The following is an 18114-nucleotide window of genomic DNA, read 5'->3' on the forward strand; positions in this document are numbered from 1 at the left end:
TTTGCTTGTTTTCTTTAAAAGCATCATTACCTGCCTCATCCATCTACCTTGTTCTAGTTGTCTTGTCCCTACCCCTGTCATTGAACATCTCCTTACATCATTTTGTTTTCATTATCTGTCTGTTCTCTAATTCCACACCCATCCTGCCTTTCTTATAACTGACACACATGGTTCAGGTTGCTGCAGGCACCTTACCATTTTTCCCTGCACTCCTGAGCACGTCCTCTGCACCTTGCACGCATAGTTCTTTTTAGTTCTGTCCCTTCATTCTTCACTCACTGCACCCTACTTCACCCCAGTCATTTTCTTGCCTACTACCTTCCCTTTGACAAGGTTGCTCTATGCACCTTGCCACATCTGTCCTTATGGACTTCTTCTCTGCCCTTTTTCAGTGCACCCGCGCGCATTGTCATCTAATGCGGCTAGTACACTTAGTCCAACATAGGTCTTTCCACTTGTCACCCCTACTCACACGTAACCTCCTCAGGGTATGCAGCGCCTTCCTAGCGCATCCCAGTCACTGGTCGATCTCCATCATCACTCCTCAGACCCCTCTTCCTCAGCTGTCACCCGGTACTGCCGGGCGCACACCTGATAGCCACCTGTCCCTCACCGGCTGGTACTTCTCCAGACTTCACCTACACAGCTGTCACTTGTTACTGCCGGGCGCATACCCGTATGCCTCCGGCACCACTTCCCTCCCTCACCCGCTGACACTAGAGCTCCCCACACTGTCACACACCGGCCGCACACTCTGCCTACACCACCGTTACCCTCCTTTCACTGTCCCCAGCCATTCACCCACAGTCGACACATGCAGTGTCGTCAGCCCGCCACCTCCGTTTTCCCTCCACTCTGCTCTTTATCCCTCCAGCTGTAACCCTGTCCCTCTCTCTGTTCCACCTTCTCCCCCCCTTTTCCTCCGTTGCTCTTTCATTGTAGCACACATTTATTAGTACTCTGTGGTTACTTTGTGTGTTTATATGCATTATACTATGATTCTTTGTGTTCCATGCACGTGATGCTCTTTATCCGCTGTGAACTCAGTACGTCTTTGATGTCCGCACTGCTTTCTAACTTGTAACGTTTTTATTTGATAGGACACCGCTGCAGAGATCAGCAGCCGGCTTTCAGCACCACAGCCGCTCCACGTTCAAACTTGTTTCCCCGCACTTAGCTCCAAGTCGACATTCACTCTGTTCAGTTTGTAAGCGCCAGAACAGCGTTCTTGGTTGCTTAGCAACCACCCTTTGGGTTTGATAGCACGCCCCTGGTGACCCCGCTTTCCTCGTTTGAGTGCGCCAGATGACGTCACTCATCACCTGCCCGGGTCGTGCTGGTGATTTCTGCACGAGGTGTTCCTGCCCCCACTGTCTGCTATAAATGTGAGTACACTGCTGTTTTTTCTTTATGTCTTGATAAAGGGCTTTGCCCGAAACGTTGACACAAGCCTGTGTTGATTCATTCATTTCGTCATTGCTGCCGCCGCGCAGAAATTATACAAATCTTGTGAGTGCCATCTACCTATTTGTGGTTATATATATATATATATATATATATATATTTCTGTGGGTTGACCGCACTCTCACTTGTGGAATGGAGTATTGGTGGGGTGCGCATAGAGGGTACTGGAAAGAATCCGTGCCGTCAAATCTAGTGGAGTTCTCCCATCAGGGAATGTGCACTCGCCACACTATCAAAGAAACATGCTCTGATAAAATTCAAAAAGTGGTCTTTAATTCGTATGAGGACATCAAACAGCTTGTGCCAACTTTTATAAGCCCCGACGTTTCGGTCCTACATCCGGACCTTTATCAAGGAGCATAGGCAGAAATGGTCATGTGTTTACATCAGTAAGTCAAACGCAGATCAGCATGGTGCAGGAATGCCAACCATGGCGTTCCTGCACCATGCTGATCTGCGTTTGACTTACTGATGTAAACACATGACCATTTCTGCCTATGCTCCTTGATAAAGGTCCGGATGTAGGACCGAAACGTCGGGGCTTATAAAAGTTGGCACAAGCTGTTTGATGTCCTCATACGAATTAAAGACCACTTTTTGAATTTTATCAGAGCATGTTTCTTTGATAGTGTGGCGAGTGCACATTCCCTGATGGGAGAACTCCACTATATATATATATATATATATATATATATATATATATATTTTTTTTTTTTTATTTATTATTATTATTATTTATATACATTTGGTCTATCTATAATACTTTAACTGATCCTGCGTATACTGGGTCACCTAAGTGTACATCTCCGTGCTTTGCTCCGCCCCTCTGGAAACCCCCTTCTGAAAATCCTGCGTTTGCCCCTGGTGATAGCTACTGTATGTTCATTGTAATAATTTTGAGCAATAGGGCATCCAAAACCCTGGGATGCCGGTAACAGCCACGGGCTTCAGCCCTAGATGGTTGAAGCCTGATGGGGGACCCCTTTGTTGGGAGGGGTCCCAGGGGCGGGCTGGGCCGGGGGTCAGGGTGCCACATGCCCCCCAGGCCGGTCTGACTATTTACTGACTGGGCCGGCTGTGTGCTTCTTGCACACACTGCCGCAGCCGTCCCCACCGCAGCCGCCGGCCGCCTTCCTGTCCAGCAGACCCCGGCCGCATTTATGTAAGTAGATTAGCGACGGCCTCTTCAAAAATGGCCGCCGCAGTAGAGGAGACAGACACTAGAGGTAATGCCATACCTCTAGTGTTTGTCAGAACTTAGAGAACAGCGCTGCCAGCGCTACCCGGAAGTGCAGATTCGGGTAGCGCTGGCGCGCTATTTAAATGGAACCCATTGGTGACGTGCATGTACCCTGGCTCCCCCCTGGCAAGAAATATCACTCCCCATGGCAGAAATGAAACCCCTGGCAAGAAGCATGTAAGCCCTGGCAACAAGTGACATTCTTCTGATAATGAGCATGTAGGTAAGCAGCAGTTATATAGTATAATATGTAATAGGCATTATTATATTTAATGGGCATTATGGTATTGGCATTATGTGTACTGGGCATTACGGCGTGTGGCATTATGTTTTATGGGCATTATGTTGTTGGAATTATGTGTAGTGGGCATTACGGTGTGTGGCATTATATTTAATTGGCATTGCGGTGTTGGCATTATGTGTAATGGGCATTACAACGTTGGCATTATGTGTAATGGGCATTACGGTGTGCCATTATGTGTAATGGGCATTACGGTGTGGCATTGTGTTTAATGGGCATTATGGTGTGTGGCATTATGTTTAATGGGCATTACGATGTTGGCATTATGTTTAATAGGCATTACAGTGTGTGACATTATATTTAATTGGTATTAGTGTGTGACATTATGTGTAATGGGTATTACCGTATTGGCATTATGTGTAATGGGCATTACATTGTTGGCATTATGTGTAATGGGCATTACGGTGTTGGCATTATGTTTGGGCATTACAGTGATGGCTTTATGTGTAATGGGCATTACGGTGTGTGACATTATGTGTAATGGGCATTACACTGTTGGCATTATGTGTAATGGGCATCACGGTGTTGGCATTATGCGCAATGGGCATTACAGTGATGGCTTTATGTGTAATGGGCATTACGGTGTGTGGCATTATGTGTAGTGGGCATTACGGTGTGTGGCATTATGTGTAGTGGGCATTACAGTGATGACTTTGTGTAATGGGCATTACGGTGTTGGCATTATGTGTAATGGGCATGACGGTGTTGGCATTATGTTTGGGCATTACAGTGATAGCTTTGTGTAATGGGCATTACGGTGTTGGCATTATGTGTAATAGGCATTACGGTGTTGGCATTATGTGTAATGGGCATTACAGTGAGGGCTTTATGTGTAATAGGCATTACGGTGTGTGGCATTATGTGTAGTGGGCATTTATAGTGTCAATTTCTGGTGTATGTGTGTGGTAGGGAAGGATTGTTTAATCCTTGCTGCATACTAGAGGGGATAGGGTAGGGTGGCGAAACGATGGCGATGGTGATGGGCCACTTGCCTGTGTTGCCCCCCAGGCTGAAAGTTGCCAGCCAGCCCCTGGGGATCCCCACTCCCCCAGGTACCCCGTCCAAGGCTGACCAGCCACGGTGCTCATGGTTCGGCCGGGGGACCTTATGTAAAAAGTGTCCCCCGGCTGTGGCATGACACCGGTGCTGGTTTCAAAATATGGGGGACCCCCAGGTTTGTTGTCCCCCGTATTTTTGGAAACAGGTCTGGCTCATTGAGCACGGGGCTGGTTATGCTTAGGAGGGAGGACCTCACGCCATTTTTTTTCTAACCCAAATTCGCACATTTCACACATTTGCACGTTTTTATGACTAAAAATCACCCATTATCGCACTTAATCGCACTTTTTATGCGGAATAATCACCATATGTATGTGACAGCAGGTCTCATGTGATGTATAGTATCGGGGACATCACACCGGAGCCTGTGAGACGCAGCTGCTGCATTAACAGGCTTGGGTGGGATCACATGTGATATATGGTATGTATGTGACAGCAGGTCCAATGCGATGCGTGGTACCAGGTACATCGCACCGGAGCCTGGGAGTCGGAGCTGCTGCATTAGCAGGCTTGGGTGGGATCACATGTGATATATCGTATGTATGTGACAGCAGGACCGATGCGATGCGTGGTACCAGGTACATCGTACCGGAGCCTGGGAGTCGGAGCTGCTGCATTAGCAGGCTTGGGTGGATCACATGTGATATATATCGTATGTATGTGACAGCAGGTCCGATGCGAAGTGTGGTACCGGGGACATCACACCGGAACCTGCGAGTCACAGGTGCTGCATTAGCAGGATTGGTTGGGATCATATGTGATATATCGTATGTAAAAATCACTAAAGCCGTCCGCTCCCAGGGATTGTGCATGCGCATAATCACACATGCTCATGCACAAACCCCAAACTTCAGGGACGGGGCCAAATCGGCCCTTAAATGAGTTGGATGTAACTGGCAACATTTTCAGAATAATTAGCAGCTTAGCAGCTCTTCCAACACACCCATGAGGTGGCTGCTTAATGTCGTTTTTTTTTTGGGGGTGTCGCCAGTAGCCCTAATCCCCAGCTTGTTCACGTCAATTCCCTCCAGTTTCAAAACAGAAAACAAAGTATAAGAGGAAAAGACTGTAAACATGTAACAATGGTTGTTGGAACTGGAGGGATCAGTGACAAATACAACATTTTTTATTTATTAAAACACTGTAAAAGTGTAAAAACTTTTGAACTTTAAAAAAAACAAAAAAACTCACCGCTTTAGACCATTGATCTTACTTTTGGTTCTTCCGCTTTGCTGGGTAGCCCTCAGTTAAGGTGGGAGAAAACGTCCAGGTCGAAGAGTGCTGAGCGGCACAGAGGGCAGGTGTTGTTCTCCTGCAGCCATTCTGTAAGACAGGGAACATGGAAATTGTGGTGACAGGGTGATACAGCCATTTCTGTACCTACCTCCATGTCCGAGATGCAGATGGTGCAGTGCTCTGTTTCCTCTCCGGCCGCAATGGTACGCCTGCTGTAGGTGGGCAGGCTGGGCATGATGAACCGCATGAGCCTTTCCAGCAGCAGGAGGAGTTCTGCTCTCACTGCAGCTGCCTGATGGTCACTGGCACGGGGCTCATGTCCTCCTCTTCCTGACGATCGTCCAGATCTCCTTGCTGATTGACTCCCATGGTATGGTCTGCGGCGTCCTGACCTCAGCCATGTCCTTCTGGTGTTCTGGGTCTGTCTGGTGTTTCCAAGCAGCTGGGCTAACTCCCTTTGGCTCATTGTGGCGGTTGAATATGGCTGCACAAATGACAAAAAAAGTGAAAGAAAAAGCACAGATGTGATTATGCGTGGTGATCCTGTCTCTGGTGAATCAGTGCTGGTGAAACAACCTGATCTCTCCTGGGTGGTCTTCTCTCCTGTGTGTGCAGCAGCTTCTACCCAGGAAATGCCAGTGCTGAGGCTTTATACCATGGAGGATGTGGCATGCGGGCGGCAGTTGGTGATGGTCATGCGGCACATCACATCTACAGTATACTCCACATCATCCTCTTCCCACTGAAATTACACAGGGGGACATGTGGGAAATCAGTGGGAAATGGCATGTTAGTGAAGAGGGGTCATTACACCAATAGCAGGGTGGTATGGGGTATCTTCCAAAACCATCTCAGTTCTGCTGCTGGACCCAGTGTGCTCAACTGTCATTGCTGCTGCCACCAATTGGTGATCTCTGTGGTCCCGGCTGCCAAACATTAATCTATCTATCTATCTATCTATCTATCTATCTATCTATCTATCTATCTACTGTATCTATCTATCTATCTATCTATCTATCTATCTATCTATCTATCTATCTATCTATCTATCTATCTATCTCGAAGGTCAATAAAGACTAAATCGTTGTTGCCATTAGAGACCACTGTGTCCTGCTTTTTATATTGACGACAAGTCCGGTGAGTGCCACCATTGCCAGCATGTATATTGTGTAACTCCATGCTGGAAGGCACAGGGCAGTTACTAGTAGCGGGAGCTACGGGTACCATTGGTGGAGTGCCAGGCTCTTTCTGTGACTGATTTTTAATCAGACATATGTTTTATTGTGGGTTTCATTAGTTATTAAGCCACAGTCTAAAGCTTATTTTTATTTATATTTTTTACAACCCACTGCTGTCCACTAGTGGGTGGACATGGGAGCAGTAATGTCACATGTTTTGGATAGCCAATACGATCCCGATTTAAAAACTGGGTAAATCTGAACCCGCACAGCTCTAGAAAAAAAAAAAGGTGTTAAAAAGTGCAAAATATTGCAATGTGTGACCCCAAAGCAGCCGAGCCTCACAAACCCAGGGGGCACAGGATCCCAAATTCATCCCTAAAATGGAAAATTGTACACAATTGTATTTCCCATCAGATACATTTTCATATACAGTATGTGAATACTAGAGTCCACTACTAGTATGGGTCTCTAGTTATCCCTGGATGCCATCATCCAAGGATAAAAGTAATATTTTGATCATTATATGTCTTGGAACACTTGTAATGCCCCCACACAAGGTTCCATGTGGTCTAGTCTCCTATTCAATTTGGCTTACATAAGCAAAATCAAATAGAATTCAAATGCATTCGATCCAGATGCGTGGACCCGCGTAATTGAAATCAAATAGAAAAGTAGACTGTGCAGGCAAGACTCTATCATCCAAATCGAGTTTTTTTGCCTTGCCGTGCGATACGATCCTGATCGAATTTGGATCAAATAGCAAATCAACTGCACCATGTACACACCCATTAAAGGTGCCTTGGGTGGGTGGTACAGGATTAAAACAAATTATTTATGCTCAAAGTGATAGGCAAAACCAGTGCTGGTGACTGCCAATCATAAAATATGTGGGCAATTAGAACCACCACTACGTAACTAAACCTAAGGGTGACAGATACGCACACTTAATAAATAAAATAAAACATATTACATTGATAAGAAGCTTTTGGACTAGGGGTGCCTTAAAAAAAGGCTGATACTCTAGTACCCTTTCACATTGCAAACACACGTCAGACCATCCAAACCTGGTCCGGCACTTTTGTATTAAAACCAGGTTGCCTACGATACAGAGGACAACCCAGGTTTAACCCTTTTTATACCTCCTTCACATCACACAAATAACATGGGTCCAACCCAGGTTGTTGCCGGGTCACTGTGCAGTGTGAAAGGGCCTTTTGAAAAAAATCCTTACTCCACACCGCTATGACTTCTGCGTCCCAGCATATTGCTGGGTCACTATGGACAGCTTCGCCCCGCATATGCCGGGTCACTTCCAGGTCGGACCCCTGTCCAAATCCCAGGTGTGATGTGATTAACACAAGTCGAATTGCCGGGTTGGTCAACCTTGGTTATAAGCTGTGGAGCTTTCACACTGTACCTGGACTGGGATCATTGGATAGACCGTAACTAGGTGGACAAGCATTAGGTCGACATCACTAGGTCCACATCGATGAAGGTTGACACGACTGAAGGTCAACATGGGCTATTCCGACAGGTCATTAGGTCGACACAAGCATTAGGTCGACATGGGGAAGGTTGACAGTCAAAAGCGAACCTCAAGTCAGTGCAACATATACATCGACAGCGTGCGGTGCCACCCTCCAGTGGCCGACACCCATAGGCAATTGCCTAAAGCTGCCTAGTAATAGCACCAGCCCTGAGCTTGTGTTAACTATTTCCGGTACTTATGTAGTAACTGGGCTGCCGATTTTGAAATCGGGTCCATCGCATCGCATCGCACCCGACCATATCGCATGCGATGCGATGCAATGGACCCGATTTTTCCATAGGATTCAATGTTAAAATGGACTGAGTCCATTTTAACATAGAATTCAATGGGAAAAGGGGTCCTTTTCATACCCCTACTATCCAAGTGGGCATGGAGTTGGATATAAACCTGTGGCGAGCGTAGCGAGCCACCGAGCCCGAAGCGTGGCGAGCGTAGCGAGCCCCGCGAGGGGACACAGAATACCGTCCCCTCGCGGGGCTCGCTTCGCTCGCCACGCTTCGGGCTCGGTGGCTCGCTACGCTCGCCACAGGTTTATATCCAACTCCATGCCCACTTGGATAGTAGGGGTATGAAAAGGACCCCTTTTCCCATTGAATTCCATGTTAAAATGGACTCAGTCCATTTTAACATTGAATCCTATGGAAAAATCGGGTCATCGCATCGCATCGCATCGCATGGTCGTATGCGATGCGATATCGCATCGCATCGCATCTGATTGTATGCCTTAACTTAAGGCATACAATCAAAAAATCGGCAGCCCAGATACTACATAAGTACCCTATTTCCCTAGATGCTTTGAAACAGGTGTGTGTTAATTGCTTACCTTTAAAAGCATAGTCTGCTGTGAGCATTAAGGCCTATACACACTAAAAGATAATCTTTCCAATTTGGCTGGTTGGAATGAAAATCTGAAAATTTCTGGGAACAAATTACAATTAACCGTTTGCTCCCAAATGCTGGAAAATGGACAAAAGCAGTTAACTGCATAAAGGCCCATACACACTAGAAGATATTGGCATCAATCTCATTCAGAAATTGGCTTCTGAACTATATTGATGCCAATATCTTCTAGTGTGTATTCCTAATATCTTTAACAATGTGCCCCCCCCCCCCCCTCCACACACACACTCATTGGGGGTTATTCTAGTTCACTCGCAAAGGCAAAATCACTCTCTAATGGACAAAACCATGTGTACAGCAAGCGGGGCTGATGTAACATGTGCAGAGAGAATTAGATTTGGGTGTTTTATTGTTTCTATGCAGGGTAAATACTGGCTGCTTTGTTTTTACACTGCAACATAGATATCAGTTTGAAGTACAAACCCCACCCAAATGTAATTCTCTCTGCACATGTTACATAAGCCCCACCTGCAGTGCACATGGTTTTGTCCATTAGAGCGTGATTGTGCCTTTTTGAGTGAACTAGAATAACCCCCATTGTTAAAGATATTGACATCTTCCGGACACGCAGGCCAATCTGCCAATATTGCTCATGCACCCAGTGATCAGTGTGTATGCACAATGTCTTTCATGATCAGCTCAAGGGAAATTGTTCACAATATCTTTTGGCTTTCATATCGCTAGTATGTACAGTATGACCAATTTGTCTGTAGGACCAATTTGTGTCTGTTTTCCATGCTTAGAAGCAAATGGTCAATTATCATTTGGTCCCAAATTTTTCCAGATTTTCATTCCAACCAGTCAGATTGGAAAGATAAGTGTGTATGGGCCTTTAGACAAGATAGCATGCCTGAAAGCAAACATTAATGTTATAGCCAGTAGCGCACGCAGGGGGGGGGGGTTTCTGAGTACCCAGAAACCCCCCCAGGAGTCTAAGGGCCCTAGGCTGAAAGCTGAGGGTCCCCTCTTTCCATGGGTATAAGAATTTTAAAAATCGGCCCTTGGGAACCGGAGATATCTGACTTCAAAGCAGTGGTCCCCATCCAAGCCTATTAATTGCTATTCCCAGTCAGATATTTCAGGTTCTGTCTGACTTAGAGTTTTTCTGAGGGTCTATTCCAAAAGCTGGGACTCTCCCCCTTTGATGGACACTAGTAGCTTGTCTCTACTGTTCCTAGAACCAGAGATATCAGCCTTCCAGCAGCTGGTTACTGCTCCAGCTCCACTCACCTGGTATGTAGTTTTATATACTCGTTGGCAAATTGCTCTGCCTCCTGAATTCTGATCCCCTAGTCCCCAATACCATTTGGTAGCTGGGATTCTCTAGTTTTTAAATCCATTAAAATCTAAGAAATCTATTTACGGGAACTGTAGATATCTGCAGTCAAGCAAGTTGTCCTCCCACCAGAAAATTATGAATAATAAGCCCACTCCACTATACACCCCTCCTCTGCATATTAAACATCCTCTACCACCCTGGAAGTAATGTATCAGGGCCCCTTCATTCAGCCCAATGCCCCCTTCTCCCACCCCATCTCCCACCATCTGTGCAGTAAAGGGATAATTAGTGGAAATTACAGATCCAGTATATATATATATATATATATATATATTTTTTTTTTTTATTATTATTATTATTTATATACATTTGGTCTATCTATAATACTTTAACTGATCCTGCATATACTGGGTCACCTAAGTGTACATCTCCGTGCTTTGCTCCGCCCCTCTGGAAACCCCCTTCTGAAAATCCTGCGTTTGCCCCTGAAAGTCCATCCAGTCCACCTGACCCAACTCCACCCACACAGTCTGACTCCACACATATTTTAACTTTATTGATATCCACATCCAATACAGGTCATATTTACCTTAGAAAACACAGAATGATGTGTCTTCAAGTGTCTCTTCAAATTTGTAGTGCTTTTCCCAGCCATCTTAATTCCACACAGCACTCTATCAGTGGAAACAATACACTGTGTCTTTCTTTCAGATTTACTATAACTGAAGTGTGTCCATAAATCATCTCTCTGTTTCCTTCCCACTGCCAAAGCTGCAGTCGCAGGCAAAGTCTCTGAATTTTCATCACTCAGTATTTTTTTTGTATGTTAAAGCTGGCTATTACGGTGACCACGTTCTTGTTCACGTCATCTAATAGGCTAGTAGTCCTCCAGTCCAAACCTGGCAAGGATCAAGAAGACTAACAACAAAAAAATAAAAAATCACATGTCACACGATGTCCACACATTGGCCCTTATTCAGATCTGATCGCAGTACAACATTGTTCTCAACATGGGCAAAACCATGTGCACTGCAGGTGGGGCAGATGTAACATGTATAGAGAGAGTTAGATTTGTGTGAGTTATTTTGTTTCTGTGCAGGGTAAATATTGACTGAATTATTTTTACACTGCTATTTATATTTCAGTTTCAACACACCCCACCCAAATCTAACTCTCCATGGACATGTGTTACATCTGCCCCACCTGCAGTGCACATGGTTTTGCCCATGTTGAGAACAAAGTTGTACTGCGATCAGAAAAACATATTATGATATACATACATACATACATTCACACACTACACACACACACACACACACACACACACACACACACACACACACACACATATATGCCACACTGGGCTTTGCCCTATGCATTCCCCCACCGGCCATTATAGGTCAAACACAAAAATGCCAGTCCCGGTCAGTGCTGCTGTGCTGCTTGTTAAAGCTGCCTGGGATGGCTGGGCCCTGACTTGTACCTCTGTCCCCCAAACTTCTCTAGTCCACTCCATAGTGCACACAGATGCCCCGTTGTGCCATGATGCCCGTCTGACCACGTTCGTACGCGCTATGGCATCTTGCAGTGCCTCCTGGGTGCGTTTCAGTATCGCGGGACATGCGGTGTCCTGACCAAATTGATTACGAGTTTTCATCTTGTCAATATTCGGCAGAACATTATGGACTAATAATTCGTCATCATTTTCATTACGAAGAATTTTCCATTTTCGTTATCGTTCCGTTTTAGTCATTAAAATACCTTCGTCAACGAATAGATTTAGTTGGAATTTTCGTTGCCGTAAAAAAAACCACTGCATGCGGGTGGTGCTGGGGAGGAGGTAGCAGGCCCCAGGCCCCTCCATAAGACCCAGGCCTTTGTAAAGAGTACCTCCCACTCTCTCGGTGCCACTGCTTATGGGAGTGTCGGCGAAAATGCTTAAACCCAGAGATGCTGAATGGCCCACTTTCAGAGGCCATATTCAGAATGAGAAACAGCACATGGTATAGGCAGGGTTGCCAACCCTCCTGGATTGGCCTGGAGGATCCCGAAAATCGGATCCCCCTCCCGGCCCCCCGGAAAGGTGGGCAATCCTCCCAGATTCCCCCTCACCCTCCGCAATCCGCCTGGCTGCTAGAGATGGGTCATTCGCGAACGAACTGGATCTTTTGAACGGATCCCAGTCAAGAACGAATGAGCCGCCGATCCCAAAAAAGGTGATCCGTTTCAGTTTCGTTTTCCATTACAATGCATTTTCTTGATCTCAGTGCTGCCACCTGTGGCAGCTGAGATGTACTACCTCTGGAGACTGAGTACAGTGCCTTGACTACAAGTGATAGAAAGATTAGCTGCTGCTGCCAGGGATGGCCATCGGTGCAGACGCCATCGATGGTTTCCATTGATGGCGATTCTGCACCCAGCCATCGATCAGTGTTTTTACTCGGTCATGTATATTCCCCGTTTTTTTTGTTTGTTTTTTTAAAGCGAGTCGAGGAGCCGTCTAAAAGATCTGTATCTTTCCACAGAGAGATCCGGCGGATCCCGGCTCAGCTTAATGATCCGTTTTGTCCATCTCTACGTGGCTGCCTCCTTGAATTACCGCGATTTGCGGCTTTTCGTGGGACGGGGAGGGGCTAAATATGCAAATTTTGCCGTTTAGTCCAGCCCCCTCCTCGAGGTCCCGCAAATCGGGGGGATTTTCAGTGCTGGGGGTGGGGCTTGATGATGTCTACATCAGGCCCCCGCCCCCAGAAGTGATGCTGTCAGTCTCCTCTCCGAGCTTCTCCCGGAGAGGAGAGTTCAAAAGTAGGCAAGTATGGGTATAGCACAAGTGTAAGTTTCCATGGTATGGCTGATGGTGCTTCAAACACACACTAATCAGCACACTGGGGAACCGCAGCGCCTTATTCCTTGCACAGTTGTTGACACCGTTGTACACCAGGGAAGGACTTTGTAGCAACAATAGCATACTAACACAGATGCGAGTGTGGCAGAAGGTACAGCCGCATCTCCGCTTGACTCGGAAGCAGACGGTTAATATAAAGTTAAACAAGTACTCCCATACATACTGTATGCACTATGTGTTCTTTCACATTCTCAGGAGAAAGCGTTATTTCTATACTCTGTGTTCTGAGGTGACTGGTGAACACATGAAAATAAATCATTGTTATCAAATCCCCACTGCACCCTGGATAAAATAAGAAAAATGATATATGTATAAAAAATACAAAGCACCTTGCATTGTCTATATTAAAGACTAACCATCAGACACACGAAATACAATATACTGTGAAACATGGCGTGCGGTGCAATGATTACCTTGGAGGTATACCGGCACACGAAATCTGTATGATTGCTTCCTGCTAAGCTCTTACACAGCGGGACTTAGGGGTTTATTCTAGTTCACTCTTTCTGACAAATTCCTTCTTAGATGGACAAAACCATGTGCACTGCAGGTGGGGCAGATGTTACTTGTGCAGGGAGAATTAGATTTGGGTGGGGTTTTACTTCAAAGAAAGATCTATATTGCAGTGCAAAAATAAATCAGTCAATATTTTCCCTGCACAGAAACAAAATAACTCACCCAAATCTAATTCTCTCTGCACATTTTACATCTGCCCCCCCCCTGCAGTGCACATGGTTTTGTCCATCTAAGAAGGAATTTGTCAGAAAGAGTGAACTAGAATAAGGCCCTTAGTATCAAGCTTATTCAGCAGCGGTGTACGTGTAAATTGTATAATAAGTTGGGTTCTCCTCAGTAGGACCATGAGACAGGGGGGCATTGATAAGTCACTTTTATCCATCTGTGACGTTTCTATAATAAATATAACTTTTTGTTCCATCTAAGCAGAGTATATAGACTATTTCATTTAATAAATAGAGACATGATCGGCCACAAGTGGCTTTTTGTTTTTGTGTGTGGATAATGTGGGACATCTCTCAGCGTCACCTATTTGTTTTACAGTATGTTTGTGTTTTGGTGTGTTTTGTATGTCCTTTTATCTTTTAATATAACAATAGAAATAAAAGTTAAGTTTTAAGAAAATATTCATAAAGATGTGCTCCCCAAAAAAGAGAGAGTACTTGTCTGTTTCTCCATAAGTACTCATTTATTTTTACTCTCTGGGGCACCTCCACCCTTTAATAAATGTACCCAGGTACCTTATTCTAACTATTGTGGAATTACACACTGTATTTTGAGATTCTTCTTTCCAAATCTAGTGCAATAGGCTTGTGCACCGGTATTCTCCCATTTCCCCATTCCCTTCCGTATTATTTTGTTACCTGTGGGCACCAGTGTGAATTTTTTTTTCATATGGGGTCCAATTGGTTTCTGTTTTTTTCCTGTGGGGGTCTTGCCTTTCTGCCTTTCAATCCTTTTTGGTTTGGTTTGGATCCACAAAATTTGGACAGATTCAGACTTCTGCAGAACAGAACTGTTCATCTCTATTAATAACAAGTTGCTTTGGATTTAGAATGAAGCTGACACTAGCAACAGTGAACAATTAAATGTAAAAGACTTCTGGCATCACCACTTTAAATACCCGCCAGCGTTTGAGTTGATGATCTCTATTAGACATTTGGTGTTCCATTTCTAATGTACTTTGAAATTGTCACACGTCACAGCTTCATTACAGAACTGTGTGTACGGACCAAGGTATTCAATTATTCACACTTATATTGTTACAGATACTTTCTTGCCATTTATTGCCAGAGTTCTAATGCTTGTACAGTAAAAGTAGAGCTATCTATATAATGGGCAACATTTTAGAATAATTACCAAGGACACTTTATAGCTTAGCAGCGGTAGCTCAGAACATCATGCACTGTACTCAAGCCACGTACTTTCCTGCACTACAATCCCAATTATATATGTTTAGGAAACAGGCCATATATTTATTTTAGACCGCAAAGGATCAAATTCATATGGTATAATGCATACCCGCAACCTGCCGTTCCCAGCCATCGGTCATTGATTCATCCTGTTAGATGTTCTACACATTCAATGTGATATTTCTGCAATTATATGAGCCACAGCTGGAGGACAGTGAGATATTAGTGTAAGTATAGAAGATATTACTGTAAGTCAGTGTTAGAACTTGTGGGTGGCTCAGAATATTCAACATGGCAGTGGGTGACAGGGAGAGGCAGAGGATGACAGGAAGAGGCAGGGAGAGGCAAAATGTGACAGGGAAAAACATTGGGTAACAGGAAGAGGGTGACAGGGGCAGCAGTGGGCCCTTAGTCCTCAGGGGCCCGGGTGCATTGCATCTGCCTCTGCTGTCAGTATATCATACTTGCCAAACCTCCCAAAGTGGCTGGGAGGTCCCCGAAAAAAAATCAGGTGGCACTCCTTGCCCCCCGGCCAGCTTCAAAATGTGATAACATAGAGAGTGATACACAGCCAGCCAATCAGCTCCTAGCTATCATGTCACAGGCTGTATTTGAAAATTGTATGCTGGGAGCTGCTCTGGATTTGGGCCATAAAGAGAGGACTCTGAGCCATAAATCCAGCATCAGAGGCAGCGCGGGAGGAGACACAGCTATGACCAGCGGCACCGCCCCCAATCAGTAATGGGGAGAAGAGGGGACCAGCATCACACATGGTCCATAGTAGTGCTGCCCCTCCTCACCCCCCTCCCTCGCCCTGCCACCCGCTCAACCGGATGATCCCCGTCCGCCTGACCCTCAGCCCTGGGTATGACCCCCACCCATCGATAGATAGCACAGACAATAACTGGTCAGCTGCTGTGCCATAGATTGGTAGCTGAGGGGGGTTCTAGGTACTGATGAAATTAGCACTGCTTTGCACAGTTCACCATAAAAATATCCTACCTCCTTGTATTGTTTAGAAGGAAACTTTTCTATGAAGAACATTGAAGAAAGAAAAATGTCATTTTAAAGTGTTAAATAAAATTAAGTGGGGTACTTGTGTATTTTGGCGGCGCCCGTCGTGGGCATCGTGTGCCTTAACTTTAAGGCACAGGACGCGACGCGATGGACCCGATTTCTCCATAGGCTTCAATGTTAAAATATTTTTAACATTGAACCCGATGGAGAAATCGGGTCCATCGCGTCGCGTCCTGTGCCTTAAAGTTAAGGCACACAACGCGACCGACGCGACCGACACGATTTCTCCATAGGCTTCAATGTTAAAATATTTTTACCTTGAAATAGTGTCGGTCGCGTCGGACTTGTGCCATTATAATGGCACAAGATCAAATGTAGTTGTTAAAATCCATCTAATGCTGCTTTCCCACTGCCTACACGGGTAATGACCCGTTTTTTTTAAACGGGTCTTTAAACGGGTAAGAGCCATTAAGACTCTTTCCCACTGCAGCTTTTAAACGGTAAATTACCGTTTAAAAGCTGTTTTTGTCACATTCCCACTTACCCGTTTAAAAACCCGTTTAAGCAGTGTAAAGATAGGGGGGGGGGGGGAGAATTTAAAAAAAAAAAACGGCGTGGGGTCCCCCCCACTGCCGTAACCAGCACCAGGCTGAAAGAGCCGGGGCTGGTAATAAAAAATCAGGAAACCCGACAAATAGGGGTTCCCTGATTTTTTACAACCAGCCCCAGGCTCCAGGTCCGGGGCTGGTTCCCAAAATACGGGGGACAAAATGACTAGGGGTCCCCCGTATTTTAAGAACCAGCCCCAGACCAAACAAGCCAGCAGGGTAATGTCACAGCCGGGGGACACTTATAATATAAGGTCCCGCGGCCAAAACATTCTCCCTACCGACCAGTCAGCCTGGCCAGGGGCCCTGGGGGAGTGGGGACCCCCCCAATAAAGGGGTCCCCCCCCTCCAGGACTTACCTGACCAGGCTGAAGCCTGGTGCTGTCCTCGATGCCCCTGGGCGGTGGGCATCGAGCTGATGGTATGGTGTAAAAAATAGAATGAAAACCATTGTCTTTTACTGGTGAACTATGAGTCCCAGCAAGCCTCCCCCGCAAGCTGGGACTTGGAGAACCACAAGTCCCAGCCTGCGGGGCATTAAAGGGCCCGCTGGGTCTTGTAGTGCCACAGTAAAAGAAAGAGTTAAATAAACACACTGACACACGTGAAAAATAAAAGTTTAATACATACATAACACATACATACTGATACTTACCTATCTTGAGCCCGTAGGTAGCCCTGGTCCTGATGTCCTGGTCCGTGTCGGCGTCTGTATCCATGTCGGCATCCCTGTCGGCGACGGCGTCGGCGGTCCGGAGTCCGAAGAAATCCATTTGGGAAGCTGTGGAAGGAAACCATACTCACCTGTCCCAGCGCGACGTAGTCCAGGTAAGGTCTTTGCAAAAAAAACAAACCGACACCCGAAACCAGACCGGACTGACGGAGACGCACGTGTGTTTGTTTACATCGTGCGGCTCCGCCTCCCGAATGCCGCTATTGGCCGCCTTGCGGCCTAGCGGCTCCTGATTGGCCGCTAGGCCGCAAGGCGGCCAATAGCGGCATTCGGGGGCGGAGCCGCACGATGTAAACACACCGTGCGGCTCTCTGCCTGTTCGCTTGGTTCGGGTGTCGGTTTTTTTTTTTTGCAAAGACCTTACCTGGACTACGTCGCGCTGGGACAGGTGAGTATGGTTTCCTTCCACAGCTTCCCAAATGGATTTCTTCGGACTCCGGACCGCCGACGCCGTCGCCGACATGGATACAGACGCCGACACGGACCAGGACATCAGGACCAGGGCTACCTACGGGCTCAAGATAGGTATGTATCAGTATGTATGTGTTATGTATGTATTAAACTTTTATTTTTCACGTGTGTCAGTGTGTTTATTTAACTCTTTCTTTTACTGTGGCACTACAAGACCCAGCGGGCCCTTTAATGCCCCGCAGGCTGGGACTTGTGGTTCTCCAAGTCCCAGCTTGCGGGGGAGGCTTGCTGGGACTCATAGTT

Source organism: Crinia signifera, chromosome 7 (assembly GCF_055691185.1).
Source record: "Crinia signifera chromosome 7, ASM5569118v1, whole genome shotgun sequence".
Taxonomy (NCBI): domain Eukaryota; kingdom Metazoa; phylum Chordata; class Amphibia; order Anura; family Myobatrachidae; genus Crinia; species Crinia signifera.